At 39.1% G+C, this 24301-nt stretch overlaps 1 protein-coding gene and 1 pseudogene across 1 annotated transcript in view; one reads left to right on the forward strand and one right to left on the reverse strand.

The window, feature by feature from the left end:
• The window catches only part of SLCO1A2 (solute carrier organic anion transporter family member 1A2), a 108530-nt gene extending 93125 nt beyond the window's left edge, over window positions 1–15405 (reverse strand). Inside the window, exon 1 of the mRNA XM_066264591.1 lies at window positions 15292–15405. The gene's annotated coding sequence lies outside the window, so the exon portion shown is untranslated. The remainder of the gene's footprint in view (window positions 1–15291) is intronic.
• Window positions 3343–17928, forward strand: LOC136319316 (uncharacterized; annotated as a pseudogene).
• Window positions 17929–24301: the final 6373 nt, after the last annotated feature.

The raw sequence follows: 24301 nt of genomic DNA on the forward strand, positions 1-24301 counted from the left end.
ATTGTACCAGCCTTGGCTCCCCAGAATAAGTCCCACTTGATCATGATGTATAATTTTTTTCATATATTGCTGGATCCGGTTTACTAATATTTTGTTGAGAATTTTAGCATCTAAATTCATCAAGGATATTGGCCCAAAGTTTTCTTTCTTTGTGTTGTCTTTGCCTGGTTTTGGAATGAGAATTATGCTCACCTCATAAAATAGATCTTGTAAGACTTTCTTCCTCTTAATTTTTTGAAATAGCTTGAGAAGGATAGGGGTTAGTTTTTCTTTGAATATACGGTAGAATTCACCTGTGAAGCCATCAGGCCCAGGGCTTTTGTTTGTTGGGAGTTTTTTGATAACTGTTTTGATCTCATTTGTTGTAATCAGTCTGTTTAGGTTTTCTGATTCTTCCAGATTCATTTTTGAAAGATTATATGTTTCAAGAAATTTGTCCATTTCATGTAGGTTGTCTAATTTTGGGACATACAGTTCTTTATAGTATTTTCTTACAATATTTTGTATTTCTGCTGTGTCAGTTGTTATTTCTCCACTCTCATTTCTGATTTTATTTATTTGAGTCCTCTCTCTTTTTTTCTTGCTGAATCTGGTTAAAGGTTCATCAATCTTGTTTACCTTTTTAAAGACCCAGCTCTTGGTTTCATTTTTCCTCTATATTTTTTTTTAGCCTCTATGTCCTTTATGTTTGCTCTGATCTTTATTATTTCCTTCTTTCTACTTCCTCTGGGCTTTACTTGCTGTTTTTTTCTAGTTCTTTTAGATGCAGGGTCAAGTTGTTTATTTCAGCTTTTTCTTGCTTCTTAAGGTATGCCTATAATGCTATGAACTTCCCTCTCAGGACCTCTTTTGCTGTGCCCCATACATTTTGAGTTGTTATATGTTGATTTTCATTTGTTTCAAGAAAATTTTTAAATGTCTTCCTTGATCTCATTGTTAACCCATTTGTTATTTAATAACATGGTCTTTAGTTTCCAAGTGTTTGAATGTTTATCAGTTTTTCTATTGTAATTGACTTCTGGTTTCATGCCATTGTGATCAGAGAAGATGCTGATATGATTTCAATCTTCTTAAATTTACTTAGATTCATTTTGTGTCCTAACATGTGGTCTATCCTAGAGAATGTACCATGAGCACTTGAAAAGAATGTATATTCTGCTGTTTTAGATTGAAAGCTTTTGAAGATATCTATTAAATCCAGTTGATCTAGTGTGTCCTTCAAGGCTGCTGTTTCTTTGTTTTCTTTCTTGAGGATCTATCCAGTAATGTTAGTGGGGTGTTAAAATCCCCTACTATTATAGTATAGCTGTTGATCTTGTCCTTTATGTCCATCAAAATCTGCTTTATATATTTAGATGCTCCTATATTTGGTGCATAGATAGATATTTATAATGGTTATATCTTCTATTGGATTGCTCCCTTTATCATTATGTTGTGATCTTCTTTATTCCTTACTATAGCCTTTGTTTTAAAGTCTATTTTGTCAGATATAAGTATTGCTACTCCAGTTATTTTTTCATTTCAATTTGCATGAAATACTTTTTTGCATCCCTTTACTTTCAGTCTATGTGTATCTTTTGTTTTGAGGTGGGTCTCTTGTAGACAGCATATGTATGGAGCCTGTGTTCTTATACATGTAGCTACCTTATGTCTTTTGATTGGAGCAATTAATCCATTTACATTTAATGTTATTATTGATATGTAATTGTTTATTGCCATTTTATTCTTTAAATCTAAATTCCTCTTTTACTAATTTTTTTCCCTTTGTTCTGTGTACAACAGGCAAACTTAACACTTCTTGCAGCATTGGTTTGGTTGTTATGAATTCCTTGACTTTTTTTTTTTTTCTAGGAAGCTTTTTATTTCTCCTTCAATTTTAAATGATAGCCTTGCTGGATAAAGTAGTCTTGGTTGTAGGTTCTTGTTCTGCATTACTTTGAATATTTCTTGCCATTCCCTTCTGGCCTCAAGTGTTTCTGTTGAGAAATCAGATGTCATCCTTATGAGGGCTCCTTTGTAGGTGATTGACTGCTTTTCTCTTTCAGCCTTTAGTATTTTTTATCTCTTAGCTTTGATATTTTAGTTATGATGTGTCTTGGTGTAGGTCTCTTTGGGTTCCTCTTTAATGGGATTCTCTTTGCTTCTTGAACTTGTGTGACTTTTTCCTTTATCAATTTAGGGAAGTTTTTAGCTAAGATTTCTTCATTCAGGTTCTCTATCCCTTGTTGTTGTTTTTTCTCTTCTCCTTTGGGAACCCTTATTATGCAGATGTTGTTTCTCTTCATGCTGTCACAGAGCTCTCTTAGAGTTTCCTCAGAATTTTTGGTCTTCTTTCCTATTTGCTGTTCTGCTTCTGTGCTTTTGCTTATCGTTTCTTCTAAATTGCTGATTTGATCCTCTGCTTCATTCAGCCTGCTTTTAATTCCTTCTAGGAATTAAAATTTCTTCTAGGATTTATCTTTATTTCTGATATTGTGTTTGTTATTTCTGTCTGATTTTTATGATTTCAATGTCCTTTTTGATGCTTGTTATCTCTTTGTTTCAGTGCTCATTATGTCCATCTTTTGTTGCTCTAAGATGCTTGAGCATCCTAACATCATTATTCTAAACTCTGTATTCAGTATCTTGGTTATTTCCATTTCATTCAGTTCTTTTTCTGGAGATTTCTCTTGTTGATTTAGTTGAATTACATTTCTCTGTCTTCTCATTTTGTCTCTGTATAGACTGCTCCTTTGGATGTGTTGTTTGTGTAGCTAGCTGAGTACAGGGTTGGTGTAGTTGTCTGCCTCCAGCTTTCAGTTGTGTTGTTTCTAGATCTTCTTGGGTTGGCCTCAGCTATTGGTTGAAATCTGCTGTGGGCTACTTGTCTGCTACTACTATTTTTTTTGCTGTTTGTGACAATGTTTTCTATGCCTTAACTGGGTCAGGTGTGAGAAGCCTTTCCTTAAGATACCACTCTAACTAGGGTTGTTAGGTCCTGAGCTGATGTTCTCCATATCTGGCCACTGGATGTGCCAGCCCTGGACCTCCCTGGCCAGAACCTGGTGCTGACCAGTAGGGGGTCGCTGCTTATGACTGGTCCTTAGCAACCTTCTTGGAGCTACAGGCAATCCAGAATTTGTGGCTACCTCTATTGGGCCCTGATGCCATTGTAAATATCAGCTGCAATCCTAGGCTGGTTTTTATCTACTCTTAGCCAGTGTGTGTGGCCTTTCTATTCCTGAGATGTGGTCTTTCTGCCAGCTTCCTGCTTCTGCCACCTGCTTGGGCACTCGGGTACTTGGGCACCAATACTATCAGGTGCACAGGCTTATGGGCCACAGCTCAAGCTGCCCCGCAGGCATGGTGACGCCTTACCTCGCTGGGCTCTGCCCCCCATGGGTGCGCGGGCTGCTTCTCTGGGCTCTACCCCCTGCAGGTGCTCAGGAGGCCTCTTGGGTTCCACCCCTTGCTGCCGCTATGCAGGCCAGCAGGCTACCTCAACAGGCTCTGCCCCTCGCCACCACGCAGATCAAGTGCCGTGGCTGCTGCCACTGCAGCCAGGCCCTCCCACCCTTCAGAGGGTACTCAGTGGTTTGGGAGGGCAGTGTAGCCCAGACCTCAGCACTCATAATCTGTGTCTCTGATGTACTCCCTGCTTCTAAGTGTCCCCTTGCACTGACTGGAGCAGGAGAGCCTCTGGTGGGTGGGGTAATTGCTTCCCTTTGCTGGCTTGGTTCTCCCAGGAAGAATGTCCACTTTAGGTTTGAGGAGTGACCCAGTACAGGGGTCAAGGTGGCTGTCTCCCACAGTCTCTCCTTGTGCCCCCAAGACTACACTCTCCTCTTGCTACTCCATTCTCTTGGTGCTCCCCAATCCCGGAGCCCCAGGTAAGTGGCTGTGAACAAGATTTTCTGTGGGGTCCCTTTAAGATGGAGCCTGGGTCTGAGAGTTCTGTCTCCCTCTCACAAACAGTATCATGGCTCTTCTTCTATCTAAATACTGTCCATACACCTCCTCTAATCTCTGGGGCTCCAGGCTGGGGTTCCAGGCTTGGGGCTGAGGACCCACAGCTCTCCAGGCAGCCAACCCTGCCATGAGAGGCCCTTTGAGTTGCCTCTTGCTTCTAGGAGCAGGGCAGCCCTTTCTGCATCTCTGCCCTTCCTACCAGCTCAGTGGTTCCTTCAGTGCTGTGGTTCCTTCAATGCTGCTTGCTTATAGATTCCTCTTAGTTTAGTCCAAAGTTGGTTTTTCAAGATGATTGTTTCTAAATTAAGTTGTAATCTACTTTAGTTCTGTCAGATGAGAGTTGTAACATCTGCCTGCTCCATCACCATTTTCCTTCCCCCCTTCACCTTCTTCTTCCTCAGTTTATACCAAGTATGAACCAAGTTCCATGGTGGAGCCACAACATAATACTGATGTAAATATTCATCACTTAATAGGTTTGCTGAACACTTACTAGATGCCAGACACTGTTTAAAGTGTTTGGGATGTCTCAATAAATGAGGGAGACAAAATCTCCCATCCTGGTAGAATTTACATTCTAGTTTTAGGGTGATGGTAGGAGCCAGAACTGTGTTCTTAGCCACTATGTACCACTTCCCAACCTAATGGACATGTAAAATCTCTCATCTCCCTTTCACAGATAGATAAACTAAATCACAAACAATTTGAAGAAAACAAGAAATAAGGACAGAATTAGGAGAAAAAGTCACTGTTTTCTAAGTACCACCTACATGCACTTTATATCTATTGTCTATCTATCTAGCTATCTATCTACCTACTTACCTACCTATCTCTATATATAATTGTTAATCTTTAAAAAACCCTATGAGGCAAGTATGTCATGTACTGATAGAAACTAAGGAGCATCCCTGGTCAGTTGGCTCAGTGGTAGAGCATAGGCTCATGGATGCCCTGGGTTTAATTCCTGGTTAGGGCACACAGAAGTGACCATCTGCTTCTCCACCCCTCCCCTCCCTATTCCTTTTCTCTCTCCCTACTATCTCTCCTGGAGTCATGACTCAATTGGATGCACCTCAGGTACTGAGCCTGGCTCCATGAAGCCTCTACTTCAAGCACTAAAAATAGCTTTGTTGCGAGTATCAAACCCAGGTGGGAGTTGCCAGGTGGATCCTGGTCAGGGCACATGCAGGAGTCTGTCTCTCTATCTTCCCTCTTCTCACTTGGAAAAGAAGAAAAAAAAAAACTAAGGAGCAAAACATAACCTGAATTATAAAAATTTAACTGTGTAAAAATATATAGAATGACAAGGATATCTTTGTTTAGTCAAACAGACACATATTTCAAAATAAAGAGCCTGTATCTTTAAACAAAAATAAATTGATTTGTCCAAGATCACACAGTTAATAAATATTGTTCCAAGGACAGAACCCAGGTTTATCAGACTCTAAAGTCCTGACAACTTCTCTATATTATGCCCAAACAAAAATATTTTTCTTCTACTTCTATTATGCTCTGTGATTTATTTTATGTAGGATCCTGTCAAATCAGTTGGTCTTGGAACTGGACAAACAGGTCAGGCAAAAGAATAATGGGATCAAAATATTTTTTCAACATATAAAGAACTTGTTTGATGTTGAGAATAACAGTATTTACTTTCCCCAGTGTGATACTGTTTGCTTGATTTGTTTGTTTGTTTTTAAGGTTTCAACTGAAAGAAAATTTGAAAGACTTAATAAACTTATTAAATATTTCTAATACTGAAAGATTGTTGGTAGTTTGCTCTTTATTCTCTCTCTAAAAATCCAACTGAGATTTTCACATCGAATTTCTATTAGGACTTCTATATCTTTGTTCTGTATCATTCATCTAAGAAAATTTTCTTTTACAGTAAAATGAAAACTCAGTTGAATGAATAAGCCTACGTCCAGTAGCTATATCTTAAGGTCCTTGCCAGGGGACTTCAGGTTACATTTGCATCCACATTGTTACTGCTCCCTCTTGTTCATTAACTTATATATTTCACACCTCACCATGCACCTCTGTAACCTGCCCGTACAATTTGCTCACCTTGGAACATTCGCTTGCTCTCCCTCTGGTAGTCTATACCCACATTCTCCAATGCCACATTCTCCAAGGAAACTCTCAGGATCCTGTCATACCACCTCTGAATTTACATAGACTCTTCTGATATCAGTTTATTCAATTATTTATTCAATCAATTAACAAATGTTTATTGAACTCACTTTTCTTTTGATATTATCTCAATGGTTGCAGTTTTGAGAATACCTTGAAGAAGTTGATAGCTCCTACCTAAAAATTTGCTTATGTATGGGCAGGTGTTATTTCCTCATCTAGCCTGAAAGCTCCCAGAGGACAAGGATGTGTAAGACTTCTCTGTAACCCCCACTTGTACATAACAGGTGCATATTAAATACTGTTTAAATAAGTCTACTTTATGAATAATGAACAAATAAATGAGTAAATGTTAATATAAAGTTATGATTTAATACAATATGATAACATCAATGGAGTGTGGTATTTTGTGCTCCCTTTATAAAACAGATAATAATTGTAAGCTTTTTAAAAATTTATCAATTTATTAAAGAGTAGAAGTAAAATATACAAAGTACCTGACACATTTTTGGTATTCAATCAGTGGTAGCTATTATAGCCATGACAACTGTGCACAAAGTAATGATCTGGTATACCAGTGGGTACTTTTGTTATTAATAGCATGTAAATAGGATTTAAAAAGAGAACAAGAGAAGAGAAAGATAAAAGTAGGGAACAAAAGAGGCTTAAAACAATGTAGAAAAAAGTTCAAAGAAACAAAAAGGGAAATAGAATAATGAAAATAATCCAAATCCTAAATAGGATTCATATCACTGTATGTCTTTCTGCTTCAAAAACCAATGACACAAGACATTTGTCAAGTACAATCGCTTCTAGAATTACAAGATCTTTTCAGAACCATACAAGAGACAGGTTCAGAAAAATCCACCTCTTTCCTGTTAGAACATTCTTTTTGTTATTTAGAACAAAGGTTATGATCAGCTAAGACGTGGCACATAAATCCTGAAAAGAAAGTAAACGAGAATATAGAAGCAGCATATCTGGTAGCATTTACCTGGCTTATAGGTAGATTAGAAGAGTGAGAGTACATTATACAAGACTGAAAGGATAGAATTTAAGTAACCACAAATGTTACCATATATATATATATATATAGTATATATATGGTAAAAAAAAAAAAAACAGGCCCTAGATGATTGGGATAAGCACTCAAAAACAAGAAAATATAGTGAACGAAAGGGAAAGGTGAGCTATAAGAAAAAGAAACAGGAGGAGAAGAGAAGAAAAGGCATAAAGGAGTCATGGTTACTTATCATTTCTCTGGTGGGCTTTGGAGCCTACATACACTTGCAACCATTTTCCTGAACACAGTTAGGCAAAATTCAGATTTAAAGCATTGATTCTACTCTGATTATAAATATCCTAAATGTTAACCTGGGTCACATGGTAGAGAAGGTGTGGTACGAAGCAGGCAAGAAAGCAAAACAGTGGAAGACACTTGTTTCTCTGAGGCTTCATCAGCTTCCTCAGACAACTGGATCCTTAGGAACCCTCTTTTTTTCTGGAGCCCTCCTGTGGAAATGCTACCGGAAAATAAAACCGGCTGTGAAACAGAGCCAAGCCCTTTAACTCTCAGGAGAGTCAGACTTAGCTTTTGGAACTTTATTTGAATTTGAGTTTATAATTAGTATCTGTCTATACCAGGAGTTGTTGCCTAATTGTAGTCAACTCCCATAAATTAAGCATTTAAAGGATTTCCTATGTGATCTTGAAGAGCAGAACAATGAAGAGGAAACTGAAATCTAACTCAGTAGGACCACTGGTATAGAAAGGAAGGACAGGGTCTTTCGGAATCAGGCAAACCTTTGTTAGGACTCTGGCTTTTGTACAAAACTTTGTATCAATTTTTTTAATTTACCTTAGCCTCTATTTTCTCATTTGTGTATAAAAGAATAATATTTGTTTTGCAACAATATGAAGTTAGAGAAAAAGCACTTAGTATACTATAATACCTGGCAATACAACACTTAGTAATTTTTAGCAGTGAATATTATTAACTAAAATACTAGGATATACTATTGACCAAAGCATGAGGTGTTTCAAAATATCACATTTGGCCCTACCTTGACTCTCAGACTACGAAGGAAGGAAGGAAAGAAGGAAGGAAGGAAGGAAGGAAGGAAGGAAGGAAGGAAGGAAGGAAGGAAGGAAGGAAGGGAGGATGGAAGGAAGGAAGGAAGGAAGGAAGGAAGGAAGGAAGGAAGGAAGGAAGGAAGGAAGGAAGGAAGGAAGGAACCCACAGGTCAAGATGTTGAAGAGATTCTAATAAGCTATAGCTGTTAAATGCTGCAAGTATCGACTCTGTCTTCTAGATAGATTCTAATAAGCTATAGCTGTTAAATGCTGCAAGTATTGACTCTGTCTTCTAGATTGCATTTAAATGTATTCTTGCACTTTATTGTTGCAAACATCATCAGACATAATCTAATGAAATTTAAATGTAGATATTTTAAGACATAATGTGCTGAGGCTCTTCATGTCTTTTGAATCTCACACATGTCTAATACATGTTGCAGTTTTGCTATATTTGAGTTTAGGAGCCGAATCACCTGAAAGGATAATGTATGGCTTTCTCACCAAAAATGAGCTTGGTCACTGTGACCAGTAATCTGAAGTAAATTGGTCTCAATCTATAATACAGGAAGGTATCAGGAATTATTATTTACATGTCTAAAAATAGTTAAAACTATTATAGTTACATTTTACTATATTTTTTTATGAAATATTGCCTCAGAAAAGCTTAGGTATTATTACCTCTTAGACCAGGGGTCTCAAACTCGCGGCCCGCAGGCCGCATGCGGCCCGCCGAACAATTTTGTGCGGCCCGCAGACTAATCCACGAAGTTCAAAATATTTTGGATAAAATTAAATAAGCCTAGGGGCCTACTTGTATTTGCCGAACGGCTGTGATCTTGCTCTGCGGCCCACATGCTGAGTTGAGTTTGAGACCCCTGTCTTAGACACTTTTCTTTCTGGCCTTTTCCAGGAATATATATTTAAAATCTAATTTAGCCTATAAAAATACTCACAGATGTGACCATAATTTACAGATATAGATGAAACTTATTAACAGGCTAAGATCCAGTATCAGCTTAAGAGGTGAGCAAATGATCAGTGTTTCAGCTGGAAAACATAAACTTGAAATACAGTCCATCCCCTACTCTCTGTCCCATGGGAATATAATAAAAGACAGTAGAGCATAAACATATGTCCAGTCTCGAGCGTATATTTGTGACTCTGTAGTTTGTACTGAATTTAGATAGATAGTCCATCCTACCAATTAGATACATTTAACATGGATTTAAACATCAGATCTACAGCATAAAAATAGAATCCCATAAACCACAAATGACATCTTTCACTAGGAAATGAAGAAGAAAATCACACCCACACAAAGATAAAAAGAAAAAAAGGAAACCAGGACTTCAAAATTAGGTGACTCTTGTGGCATTTCACTGTTCTATTTCATATCCTGCTTGTATCTCCATTTTAGATTATAAATAAAATTTGGACTGTTTCACTGGATCACTATATTATATTCTCATAACAGAAGAAAACAGATTGTTACTGTCAAAAAAATTCTCCCCCCCCCATTTTTAAGTGAGAGGCAGTGAGGCAGACAGACAGGCTCCCGCATGCACCCAGACCAGGATCCATCCGGCAAGACCACAAGGAATTGATGCTCTACCCATCTGGAGCAGCTGCTCTGTTGCTCAGCAATTGAGCTATTTTAGCACCTGAAGCAAGGCCATGGAGCCATTCTCAGTGCCCAGGGTCAACTCGAATCATTCAAGCCATGGCTGCAGGAGGGGAAGAGAAGGGGGTGAGGGGTGGAGAAGCAGATGGTTGCTTCTCCTGTGTGCCCTGACCAGGAATCAAGCACAAGACTTCCACATACTGGCTGGCACTTTACTCTGAGCCAACCACCAGGGCCAAAAAAAAAAAAATGTTGGTGAATGAACCCAACATAGAACTCAGGCTATATTCTCCTGTTCTTCTCTGGATAACCAACATTTACAGCATATATTTGGATGATATTTTGGAACAGCCAAGCTGCTACTGCCACATCTCAATGAATTCTCACTTTTAAACCCCAAAAATTTAAATATCTCTCATGCTTTGGGGACTGTCAAAGGACCATCTATGTACATTTTGTTATACTTGTAATGCACTTGGAGATACCTAAATCTTCACTTTCTGAATCCTTAAAAGATTAGATATCCACATGTCATATAATAACAGATGAGATAAATAATCTACAATCCCTGTCAGAGAGCCTGACAAGTTGCACATTTCAATAACTGGTAGCACCTGTTGCCAATGCTGATAGACAAAGTAACTGAAAAGTTGTCAGGCTTAAGCTTCCTCTTGCCCTTGTTCTGCCTCTAAACACCTATACTAGGTTAACACCAGACATTTTCTACTTTCTGTCCTCATTTCAAATATGGGGCATGTAATTTTATTTATTTCCTTCTTACAAGAAATAAGGGCTATTTTGAAGATTTTCAGTGCTTTATAAACTTCTGAAATTATTATCATCCTCTCTTTATGGAGTAGCCCAAATTTGATTCACATGCTTTGACTGTCCTTACTAATTTCCTTCCCTGTGGAATTGGTGCAAGGAACAAGTAAAGATAGAGATATAAAAAAATGGAGTAACTTTAACCAAGCTGATAAATTTATTACCATTATGAAGGTTGAGGCCTGAGGAAACAATTCTAATCTTATCCTGACTTGCCTGAGAACATAAACTTTCGAACTGTCCAGCCTTGTATCAATGCTTGGCTACATATCAGATCATTGTGTGTGTATCTACACCAAATCTCCAGATAATCTTCTGATTACCTCCTGAAGGACTCGCATATCCAGGTCACATGATTTCTATTTAACATCCATTGTCCAGAACACTAGGTGTGACCAGACTGACTGTCACACAACCCATAATTCAGACAACCCAGAATTCATCATCCAGACCACCTGGCTTCTGACTGATAACCATCCTGGACCAGTGCTAGGGCTGAGAAAGCAGGACTGCTAGTTCTCATCAATGTACTTTTTACTATAAAAACTCTTAACTTTTCTTTCTTCTTTGGACACTTCCAGGTTTTTGTCTATCTGCGTTTTCATTTTGCAAACCCTAAAACCCTTAATTAAATATCATTTATTTCTAGCCAAAGCCTCTATAACTCTTTTTCAGTTTGTTTGACAGATAATATGCCTCTAAAGCTAAATCTCTTCCCATGATTCAAAATATGTCTCCAGGTTATGTAGCAAAATATTTATCTATAGAAAATATTTAAGTAAAGAATATTATATATGTGTGGAAAATATTTAGGTAGGAAAACCAGCAACAGTAAACTGAAATGAAAGGACAGTTGCAGGAAGGAAAAGTTATACTTTTGGGGTCTTTCTGAGAAGAAAGCCAATGTTTACTGAAAAGAAAGTGTTTTAAAAAAGACATTATTTCCCTGGCCGGTTGGCTGAATGGTGGAGTGTCAGAGTGTAGAAGTCCCAGGTTTGATTCCTGGCCAGGGCACACAGGAAAAGCACCCATCTGCTTCTCCACCCTTCCCATTCTCATCTTTCTCTCTATCTCTCCTCCACACCTGCAGCCATGGCTCAATTAGAGTGAGTTGGCCCTGGGTGCTGAGGATGGCTCCATGGACTCTGCCTTAGGCGCTTAAAAATGGCTCCAATTGCAACCGAGCAAGGGCCCCAGGTGGGCAGAGCATCACCCCCTAGTGGGCTTACCAGGTGAATCACGGTTGGGACGTATGCAGGGGTCTGTCTCTGCCTCCCCTGAGCTCACTAAAATAAATAAATAAATAAATAAATAAATAAATAAATAAATAAATAAAATAAATGGCCATTAAAGTTAAAATGGTCCAACCTTGTGTTCACAAGCAATATTTACATTAGAAATGGGTTGCAGGTGCAAATGCCTTAAACAAATAGGAGTGATATGGCAAGCTCAGAAAATAATACCCTATTCTTCTTCCTGCACTTCCCCTCAAATTCCTTTGATGGGGCCAGTTCCTTTCCTGAAGCTAAAGGGAACTCAAACAGGTCTCACTACTTTCTGTTGACTTTCAAAAGGGGGGAAAAAGGCCTTTGATTATGTTTAGACCCACAAAGAAGGTTCAGTTCTAGATGAATACATCTAATTCACTTTGAACTTCATTAAAATGAAAACTTCTTCCCTCCCACTGCAACATATCCAAAGTCTACCTTTGGGAGAGTTAGGTTTTCCTCTATTTTCTCTCCTAGTTTCTCCCAACCTCTCCCCACCCTCACACACCCATCCTTCCCCCACAGCTGAACAGACTGCTTTGTCTCCTCCAGAGTTGGGACTTTAAGGGAGGAGTTATTGAGGCAAAAAATGTTATCATTGACTCCTCTGGTAAGGACAGGTCTTTAAAACTGACTCGCAAGGCCACTTCTGTGGGTTTTTGGAGATTCCATCATCCTTCAGTCATGATCTGTCACCTGTAGTTTCCTTGGCAGGGTAAATGCACCATGCATCTTGTCTGACTAGTCACGCACAATTTCTTCTTCGAATTTATAAATGTAGCATTTTAGCCTCTTTCTACTGAGGTCTCAACACTGCTCCATGTAATCCAGTCAGTCCATAACTCAGACAACCCTAAACTAACTCTGGTTGACCCACCATTGACTGGAGTACCATGGTTTTAAAAATAGAGCCTTCTCTTCCTTCTGCCTCCTGGCAGCTGGATCCACCCACAGCCTTTTACCTGTCGGACTTCATAAGCAAGTGACCAGTCCCCTGTGTCTTCCAAACTGCAGAGGACTTAAAGTCATGTTCACTAGGCTTGAGGTGAGGAGAAAGAATGCTTCATCCTGCTCTGAAGTTGAAAAAGATTGTAGGTACCTGCATACTTACATAAGATATATTAAACCTTCTGTAACACTAATCTGCTTAAAACAGCAAATCATGAGTGTAAAAATAGGCAAACAGTCACTGGTACAAAACTGAGTCCATAACTAGACTCAGTATAAATAAAAATGTAATATATAGTAAATACTTTAATTATAGTTCATCAGAAAAAAATATAGTTTACTTAAAAAAAATGACTTTTTTTTCCCATTAAGATCCAACCTGGGATCCCTCATTGCGTGTAATCATTGTGCCTCCTTAATATCTTCCAATCTGTGACAGTTCTTCTGTGTTTCCTTGTCTTCCATGACTCTGACACTGTTAGATTGAAGTTATTATTCATTCTTGGCAAGAATACCACAGACGGATGCACCCTTCTCAGCATATCACGTCAACAATATATGGTGTCAGTATGTCTTATTACTAGTGGTGTCAACCTTGATCGCTTGGCTAAGGTGGTATCTGCCAGGAATCTCCACTAAGCTCACTATTTCCTTTTTTATAGTTAGGAAGTATTTGGGGAGGAGGAGATGCTTTGAGACTATGTAAATTTTCTGTTCCTCCTTAAACTTTTGCCATCTAACTTACCATCCATTAGTGGGTCTTCCTGCAGCAATTATTACTATGATATACTAATGGCAACCTTTACTCCCTTCATTCCCCAAAAATGACCTTTATGTCATAATTAAATCTTCATATAGAAGGAAAACAGAGTGATAGTCCTGACTAATATTATGTTCAAAATAAAGAGAACAATGGATTAAAGATTTTAATATAGAAAATGAATGGCCTGAACTGTGGTAGCACAGTGGATAAAGTATCCACCTGGAATGCTGAGGTCATCAGCTCAAAACCCCAGGTTTGCCCAATCAAGGCATATACAAGAAGCAACTACTACAAACAAATTAATGTTTCCATTTCCTACCCTCTCTTTTCTGTCCCCCCCCCAAATCAATAAATAAAATCTTTTAAAAAATGAAAATATTTGAAAAAATGTAAGAAAGTATTAGGTCAGAAAGAAACTTGAAAAGGATGAAATAAAACCCAAGAAACTATGATGGAAAATAAATTACAAAGTCGACTTCATAATACAAATGAGACAAAAGCAAAAAATCCCCAAACAAACAAAAAAAACCACACACACACACACAAAAACAAATCTTAAATAAGGTTAAAAAAAGACATGGGAAAATGTTTAAAATATACGTAAGAGGCAAGGGTTTATGTTTCTATGTAAACAAAGAACTCCTACAAATTGATTTTTTTTAAAGTAAGTATAAACTAGGGCTCACAAAAAAGGAAATATAAATGGACAAAAAGATTTATAAAACCCTTCTATTAAAGATGATAATTCTTACTAATAACCAGGGAAGTGCAATTCAAAACAACAGAAAACCCTTTATTTATTCATATAATAAATTAACAAAACTTTAAAAAGATGTATAATATCCAATGGATTTGAAAATGGTGTGGTTGTATACTATATATATATATTTTTTTAATTTCACTTTGGGTAATCCATTCTATAGAAATGGACACATTTCTTTCTAAAGATACATAGACCAAGAATGATTTAGAGATAGGTGCTGAGCTAAAGGAATGTCCATAATACACAGTTAAAAAAAATACAACAAAAGTCAAATTGTGTAAATAATAATGATCCCATTAATGCAAATAAAAGTAGGTTGAGTGTATATATATATACATATATGTAAACATTTTTAAATATTTTTACACGAGCATAGAAAAATGTAAAAATAAGATATGTACCAAATTGACTTTCTCTTTTTTACTATTTGTGTAATTTGACCTTTAAAAAACAAACTCATTTTTGAATTCTGAGAGAAGATTCCAATGAGTGTGTGTGTGTTTGCGTGTGTGTGTGATGTGCTAGAATTTCAGGGGTGGGAGAAAAAGATGTGGAGTACATAGCGTCTGATCAAAAACTTGAAATACAAGGATGTAAAAATAAAGAGGGGTTTTCAGAGATTACTGACAAAGTAGGAGCAAAACAGCATTATCTGGAATCATTTAAACTCACTTTCAATACTCCAAACCACCTGCTGCTAGGTATTTGGGGGGGAAAATCAAAGTATATTCTCATACGTTTGTTTGTGAAAAACCAATATTATTATTTCTACACAATCCTGCATCAAATAGAATTGTTGTCACTATCTAAAAATTATAAGCAAGGTAATTAGAAAACCCTAAGGGCCTTAAGGTACATGAGTTTCAAATCTACGTCCTATATTTTTTTCAAGCAAAAGCAACTGAATTGCAGCCCACAATAATCCAAATAAATAAATTTCTTTTACCTTAGTATTCATCATCTTCATTCACTGCTGCTTCAATACTGTAAGGTTATCAGTTTTTTAGAAATTATATATTGAGTAAACACTATAAATAAAGCTGTGCACACATGTAAGCTGGAGTTTCTTCCTCTGAAGCAGAGCTGAAAATAAAAGGATCTTTGTTTACATAAGTTCTAATCCTTTGATAAAGTTTCTTTGGCTCTGAGGATTGAATAAATCAGGTTATAGAAAAGATTAGTTACTTGGAACCAGAGGCTCCTCCTTGCTGGTTTCTATTTATTTATTTATTTGTTTGTTTGTTTGTTTTACTTGTTTATTTATTTATTTATTTATTTTCATAATTAACCCTTATGTAGCCATGGCTTGTACTATTACATCATGTCAAAAGGCTACAGAAAAACTGAGTGAATGAGTTAATGTTATTTAGCTTGCTGAGTCTCAGTTTTCTCCTTTTTTTCTTTGTGATTAAGAAGGAAACATCAAAGCCTTACTGCTGTATTCACTAAATAAACTAAGATGCTTATATTTGAACCTAAGTTCATTTTCTGTGTAGCCGGATAACCTAAGGGAAGGTGACACCAAATAGAAATAGACTTGGAAGCACAGGTTTGCTGGAGACAGGAACATTCATTTCTGTAGGGTGGCACGGACATTCGCAGGGAAGCACCAATAGCACTGTACAGAGAAAACCAGTGCTTATCAAGTTTCTCCCCCGGAACTTGCTAGCTGGATTAGGATGAGTGAAGATTAGAAGCTTTTTCAGGTACTAAAGTGGTTGTATTCAGATGGAATTTGGGATGGACTAAGAAGGTTAGCCTAGCCCTCGATTGACATTTACAGAGAGAAACATGATCTGAACGGTATGTATGGAATACTTAAAAGCTCTGGCTTTCACTGACTAGCTGTGATCTTGGACAAGTTCATTAACCTCAGGTTTTCCAAGTAAACTACAGTATAATTCCAGCACTTATGTCAAGGAATTGCTGAAATTACTGTTCTTTCATTCAACAAATATCTTCTGGGTGTCCATTCCATGACAAATACTATTCTAGGTGCAAGGGGTATAATAAATGAAACAGTCTAGATCTCTGACTAGTAGATTTTGTTCTGACTAAAGATTAAGAGGGAATCTGTTCCCTTTACTAGACCTATTTAATAAATACATTTAAAAAACTGTGTGGGTGTGTGTGTATGTGTACTTAATAACCAAATCAGTTAGAACATTTTTTTCTACAATATATTCTATCGACCCAAGATAATATTTAGTAATTCTAAGATATTATCCTCAACCTCTACGGAGAAGACTTCTTTCATTGTTTTCAACTGGTAAATTGTGAGGAAGGACAAACACAAAAATATCTGCACGTCCTGCTGCCCTGTGGACAAAATCTGGGAACTGTTTCAAAAGTGGGCAGGGGGTTGGGGGAGACGGTAGGGAGGAGGTACTCTCATCCCTCCTGTCACCTCACTGGGGTGGAAATAGAAATTCCAACCTTCCTTGTCTCTTAAGAAGCCCTAAGAGGAAGCCACCTACCTCCCCTAGGGCAGAAGAAAACTAGCCTGGTGCAGTTGGAGACTGATAAGATTGATGTGGTTGGAACAGGATGAACTCGAGGTGAAGAGAGAAGTGTTCACGATGAAACTGGGGTGCAGAGCAGAGGCCGGAACACACACTGTGGCTGTAGCACAGCAGGGAAGTAAGGCCATATTCTACCAGAAATGGAAAGCTGTTAAAAGATGTGAGCAGGGAAATGACCTGATTAAGTTTGTGCTGTTAGTAAATCAATTTGGCTATTGTGGAGAAAAGGTGGGCCACAGGAAGTAAGAGTGGAGCCAGGATTCTACTGCAATAGTCCAGGCATGAGACCTTCAGGGCTTGGCTAGGGATGTTGGCACCAGCAGTGGAGAGATTGGCACATGTTCAAAATTTGTTTGGGGAACAGACTAAAGAAATGTATTGGTTGAAGTTTTCTAAGAGTTTATCCATAGGGAAATATTTAGAAAAATCTGTGGCGATTCCCTGGATGAGGGCTTTTAATATCTATGGCACCACTCTTTAACCAAGGAACACTGAAGAAGCCACACTGAGACTGGTCCAGAGCCTTATCTTGGAAGACGGCAGGGTGGCTATCAATCCAGGGGCGTCTTATGAGCTGCACATCAGTCATACATACTTGTCTATGGCCTGTCACTACATAGTTCCCGTCACTATGAAGAGACGGGAACACCTCTTTTTGGCCACACTCTCTGATCAACTGAGGTGAAGAGGGAACATGCAAAGCAGTCCCTCAGATATCAAAGAAAACCGGAGGGTACACTCTGCCTCCCAGTGATTAAGAGGCCTGGCATAGATAACTGGAGAACTGCCTTATAAGCTCTAGAGTCTGCTCTGGGGCTGGAGAACAAGTTAGCCAAGCTACTACAAGACCTAAAGAAGACGGCAGCTTCTGCCAACAGCGAAACTGATCTCTTAGGTTTCATGGGAAAGTGCCAGGATAAACAGAAGAGGAACACACCGGCTATCTGAAACACCAGCTTATATGTAATGAGAGATTAGAAAAACAAGCCCAGCAGGAAGACCCATTTAAAAAGCCTCCAAAGTGTCAGGTAAAGAAACAACATCGGAAGACAACAAGCTAGTCTTCCCACTGGAGTAGATCCCCAGGTCAAGGGCTCAAGAATCTTTTTCTTTCTTTTTTTTTTTTTTTTTTACAGAGACAGAGAGAGTGAGAGGGGATAGAAAAGGACAGACAGACAGGAACAAAGAGAGATGAGAAGCATCAATCATTAGTTTTTCGTTGCGACACCTTAGTTGTTCATTGATTGCTTTGCCATATGTGGGCCTTCAGCAGACCAAGTGATCCCTTGCTCGAGCCAGCGACCTTGGGTCCAAGCTGGTGAGCTTTGCTCAAACCAGATGAGCCTGTGCTCAAGCTGGCGACCTAAGGGTCTCGAACCTGGGTCTTCCACATCCCAGTTCAATGCTCTATCCACTGCGCCACCTCCTGGTCAGGCAAGGACTGAAGAATCTTAATCTTCTCCATTCCTTCACTGTTACATGTACAAATAAATCTGTTTCTGCATTATTTTTTAAAAAGAAAAAGAAACTCCTGAAACTTAACAGAATGAGTTTTTATTACTCTCTCAAAGAAGTCAAAGCTCTTACCAAGCACTTTAATCCAGTCACCAAATACTAAACACCTAAGTAAATGAAAGTAAAATTAGAGAGATGTTTCCTCCTCAAAAAGCTTACCAGTATGAGGCCCTGGCCAGTTGGCTCAATGGTAGAGCATCGGCCTGGCATACAGGAGTTTGATTCCCGGCCAGGGCACACAGGAGAAGTGCCTATCTGCTTCTCCACCCCTCCCTCTCTCCTTCCTCTCTGTCGCTCTCTTCCCCTCCCACAGCCAAGGCTCCATTGGAGCAAAGTTGGCCCGGGTGCTGAGGATGGCTCTGTGGCCTCTGCTTCAGGCGCTAGAATGGCTCTGGTTGCCACAGAGCGATGCCCCAGATGGGCAGAGCATCACCCCCTGGTGGGCATGCCGGGTGGATCCCGGTCGGGCGCATGCGGGAGTCTGTCTGACTGCCTCCCCGTTTCCAACTTCAGGAAAAAAACAACAACAACAACAAAGTTTACCAGTATGGAAATCAATTATTCCCTGAATAAAAAACTAGAACACAACTTATTGCTTAACATAATACTGAATTAACATAATACTAAGGGTAGAAAATGAGTTGTCAGGAAGGACAAAGGTAAAAAGAATAACTTGGGCTATCAGGGTATCTTTGTGGTTCTAAAATTGGAGATTCCTTTTGGGATACTGAGAATGCATTAAGTTTAAACCAACAAATTCAGACAGAGAAAGAATTTGAGCAAGATCATTGTGGCAAGATCCATTAGACTGCACTGGATGGTGACTCAAACCAAGTCAATCAAATTCTCTATCTCAGAAATTCTGAATTGGGCTCTAGCCAGGTAGCTCAGTTGGTTAGAGCGTTGTCCCAATGCACCAAGGTTGCTGGTTTGATATTCAGTCAGAGCACATTCAATGAATGCATAAATAAGTGGAACAACAAATCCATCTCTCTCTCTCTCTCTCTTTCTCTCTCTCTCTCTCTGGCCAATAAATAAAAATTTAAAAAGAAAAGAAAAAGTAAAAAATTCTGAACTGGGAATTAAAATAGGTAGGTTAGTCTCTAAGCATGGCTGGAATTATAACATGTAAAATCAAAGCCATAAATGGGCAGAGAAGTGGGATAAGCTGAACTGCAGAGAGAAGAAATGAGAAAAATCCTAATTTCTTGGTTCTAGAGCAGTGGTTCTCAACCGTTCTAATGTCTGACCCTGCAATACAGTTCCTCATGTTGCAGTGACTTCAAACCAAAAAATAATTTTGGTGGCTACTTCATAACTGTAATTTTGTTACAGTTATGATTTGGAATGTAAATACCTGATATGCATTATGTATTTTCCAATGGATTTAGATGACCCCACCAGGGTTGCGACCCACTGGTTGAGAACCGCTGTTCTAGAGCTTACTACATCCTGCTGGACCAGTGGTAGTCAACCTGGTTCCTACTACCCACTAGTGGGCGTTCCAGCTTTCATGGTGGGTGGTAGTGGAGCAACCAAAGTATAAATATATTATAAAAAGATAGATTTAACTATAGTAAGTTGTTTTATAAAGATTTATTCTGCCAAACTTAGCAAAAATCCAACATAAAGTACTTGGTAAGTAATTAGTATTATATGCTTTAACTTGCTATAACTCTGCTTTATAAATTTTATAAAGTAAAGTTACTTCCCTACTTTATAAATCACCATTACTATGGAACCAGTGGGTGGTTAGAAAATTTTACTACTAACAGAGATACAAAAGTGGGCGGTAAGTATAAAAAGGTTGAATACCCCTGTGCTGGACTCTCTCACTGCATTCTTGTCCTGGAGTTCTGTGAAAAAATTCATATCCCAAAAATAATTACCCTGTTTGCTTAAATCGCCTTGAAGTTAGTTGCTATGACTTAGAGCCAACATGCTTATCTAAGTCCAGTACAGTCCTGAAAACCGAAATGAGATGATGAAGAGTCAGGACTGACCATAACTGATCATCCTAAGCACAGAACACTGAGTAGGAAAGGAAAACATAAGGCTAGGCACCTTCCTCATCAAGCATACATTTACAAGAGCAGGAGAGACAGCATACCAGCAGATCCATGACCCTGCTGATGCTGATATCAAAGATGCTACAGCCAAAGAATGTAAATGACACTGTCAGACAAGAAAGGGAGTCAGGAGTCAGGAACTCACACCTTCAGGAGAAAGTCTTGATTTCTGGAGATAAACCTGACAACATTCTTAAAATAGATTTACTCTTTTTTTTTTAACAAATAAATTTTTATTTTAATGGGGTGACATCAATAAATCAGGGTACATATATTCAAAGAAAACATTTCCAGGTTATCTTGTCATTTAGTTCTGTTGCATACCCATCACCCAAAGAGAGATCGTCCTCCATCACCCTCTATCCAGTTTTCTTTGTACCCCTCATCCTCCCCTTCCCCCTCTCCCCCCTTCCCTCTCCCCCACCTCCCGTAACCACCACACTCCTGTCCATGTCTCTTAGTCTCGCTTTTATGTCCCACCAATGTATGGACTCCTGCAGTTCTTGTTTTTTTCTGATTCGCTTATTTCACTCCGCATAATGTTATCAAGGTTCTACCATTCTGCTATAAGTGATCCGATGTCATTGTCTCTTCTAGCTGAATAGTATACCATGGTGTATATGTGCCCCATCTTCTTTATCCAGTCTTCTATTTTTTTTACAGTGATTAAAAGCCTTTAAGCAAACTCTTGGCCAATACAGCAAGAATCCATAAAAGAGTAGTATCCTTAACATGTTCACCAAGTCCAAATTGGCCCTATCACCATGCCAAATCCCTGAAAAATGCAACCCAACTACAGTTCAGTCTGTTAGGAGCTGTCACAGGGAGCAGGAGTCCAGGAAAAGTCCACACAGGAAAAGTCCGCATGGCACTGGAATTGTTGTCACCATTCTATACTTTGCAGCTCATGTCCAAGTCCCAATGACCGCTGCTTCTAGCTGGTAATGATTCAAGTAGACTGGAAAAGCCATCTGCAGCATGCGTGGATATGGAGCTTCTGTTCTCCTCTGCCTGGAGAGTTGAGACCAGGTTGCTTTTCCCTGAAGCTCTGCGACTGTGGCATGGTAAAGAGAACCTTGGGATACACTAAGCTGGGTGGCAAAGGTAAATTCATAATACAAGTTGGCAAAAGGGGGGAAGAGAGCTCTAAATTAGGAGTAGGTCCCAGCCTGAAATATGTGTGGGGCATTGAGGTAGGAGGGATAAAGGAAACACTATATATTAAACAAAGCAGCAGAAAATAGGACTATCAACACCCACAACAGAGATCTTTGAGGGAAGAATAAAAAACCTGACTATTCAGGCAAAACATAGTTAAGTGGCCCTTGTGCAAATGAGATCAATTAACCTGCTTCTTGGAAGAAATACCCTAGGCTTGCCCACAGTGTCATAGATGGGGCCGATGGCCCTGGGCACCTTCAGCCTTCAGTGGCAAATCCCAGCTTTCTGGGCAAGGTTAGGTCATAGGTGGCTGGAGCAGGGCTGGAAGAGACTGAACCCTCCCTTAGAGGAGTGAGGGGGAAGCCTACCTTCCAGTGTCCCTGTTTCCTCGCAGCAGAGGCATGTAAGCCTGGCAGGCTTTAGCTCAATGATCTTCCTTTCCACTATTGAAGCAGGACCCATATGGCATCCTATGAGACCCCTTTGGGGCGTTGGAGCCTTTAAGGGTGTATCCTAAAAGCTGGTAGTTCCCCTGATCTCTATTGGGCTTTTTCTGCCTCTAGGTATCTTAAAAGCCATGCTCAGAAGATCTCGCTGAGGGGTTTGAGGATCCCCATCCGCCTCAAATCTTTTCCATATATCTGGAGCTATTTGGAAAAAGACAAAACAGTGTTATTAGCTGGATCTAATAAAGAAGGTAGTAGTTTGCAGGCAAAAAAGATTTGGTGTCTCCTGTTCATCAGCATTCAAAAGAAATGTAAATTTTTTATATGGAACCAAAAGAGAACACGAATAGCCTCAGCAATCTTGAAAAGGAAGAATAAAGCGGGAGGTATCACACTTCCGGATATCAAGTTATATTATAAGGCCATTGTACTCAAAACAGCATGGTACTGGCATAAGAACAGGCACATAGATCAATGGAACAGAACAGAGAACCCAGAAATAAACCCACAGGTCTATGGACAACTGATATTTGACAAAGGAGGTAAGGAAATACAATGGAGTAAAGACAGCCTCTTCAACAAATGGTGTTGGGAAAATTGGACAGCTACCTGCAAAAAAATGAAACTAGACCACCAACTTACACCACTCACAAAAATAAATTCAAAATGGATAAAAGACTTTAATGTAAGCTGTGAAACCATAAGCATCTTAGAAGAAAACATTGGCAGTAAGCTCTCTGACATCTCTCGCAGCAATATATTTGCTGATTTGTCTCCACAGGCAAGTGAAATAAAAGGCAGGATAAACAAATGGGACTTTATCAAACTAAAAAGCTTCTGCACAGCTAAAGACAATAAGAACAGAATAAAAAGACAAACTACACAATGGGAGAATATATTTGAAATTGCGTCTGATAAGGGGTTAATAACCAAAATTTATAAAGAACTTGTAAAACTTAATACCAGGAAGACAAACAATCCAATCCAAAAATGGGCAAAAGAAATGAATAGACACTTCTCCAAAGAGGACACACAGATGGCCAATAGGCATATAAAAAAATGTTCAACATCACTAATGATTAGAGAAATGGAAATTAAAACCACAATGAGATATCACCTCACACCAGTCAGAATGGCGCTCATCAATAAAACAACACAGAATAAGTGCTGGCGAGGATGTGGAGAAAAGGGAACCCTCCTGCACTAATGGTGGGAATGCAGACTGGTGCAGCCACTGTGGAAAACAGTATGGAGATTCCTCAAGAAATTAAAAATCGAACTGCCTTTTGACCCAGCTCTACCACTGTTAGGAATATACCCCAAGAACACCATAGCACTGTTTGAAAAGAAGAAATGCACCCCCATGTTTATGGTAGCATTGTTCACAATAGCAAGGATCTGGAAACAGCCCAAGTGTCTATCAGAGGACGAGTGAATTAAAAAGCTTTGGTATATATATACTATGGAATACTACTCAGCCATAAGAAATGATGACATAGGATCCTTTACAACAACATGGATGGGCCTTGATAACATTATACTGAGCAAAAGAAGTAAAGCAGAAAAAACTAAGAACTATATGACTCTATACATAGGTGGGACATAAAGATGAGACTCAGAGGCATGGACAACAGTGTTGTGGGTACAGGGTGGGGGGAAGAGAGGGAGGGGGTTAGGGGAGGGGAGGAGCACAAAGAGCATGGTTTTTCAGCATTTGCCATATTCCCCCTTTAATCTATAGACAGACAGCAAATATTTACTTATGGTGTTTCCACTATAAAGACTGCTGTCTTAGGGACAAATGCTGATGAACTATTTCAGCAGTTCCTCCTTCTTCAAAGACTTATATGTCAACAGAGAGCTCCATGTTTCATAGGACATACTCAAGCTCACTCCATGCTCCCTGGAGCTTTAACACAAGGGAATGCCCTTTTATTTATTTATTTATTTATTTATTTATTTAGTGTTTTTTCTTTTCTTTATTTATTTTTTGTATTTTTCTGAGGATGGAAATGGGGAGGTAGTCAGACAGACTCCCGCATGCGCCTTACCGGGATCCACCTGGCATGCCTACCAGGGGGTAATGCTCTCCCCATCTGGGGTGTTGCTCTGTTACAACCGGAGCCATTCTAGTGACTGGGGCGGAGGCCATGGGGCCATCCTTAGTGCCTGGGGAGGCTTTGCTCCGTTGGAGCCTTGGCTGTGGGAGGGGAAGTGAGAGACGGAGAGGAGGGAGAGGGGGA

This window comes from Saccopteryx bilineata, chromosome 1 (genome assembly GCF_036850765.1).
Source record: "Saccopteryx bilineata isolate mSacBil1 chromosome 1, mSacBil1_pri_phased_curated, whole genome shotgun sequence".
Taxonomy (NCBI): domain Eukaryota; kingdom Metazoa; phylum Chordata; class Mammalia; order Chiroptera; family Emballonuridae; genus Saccopteryx; species Saccopteryx bilineata.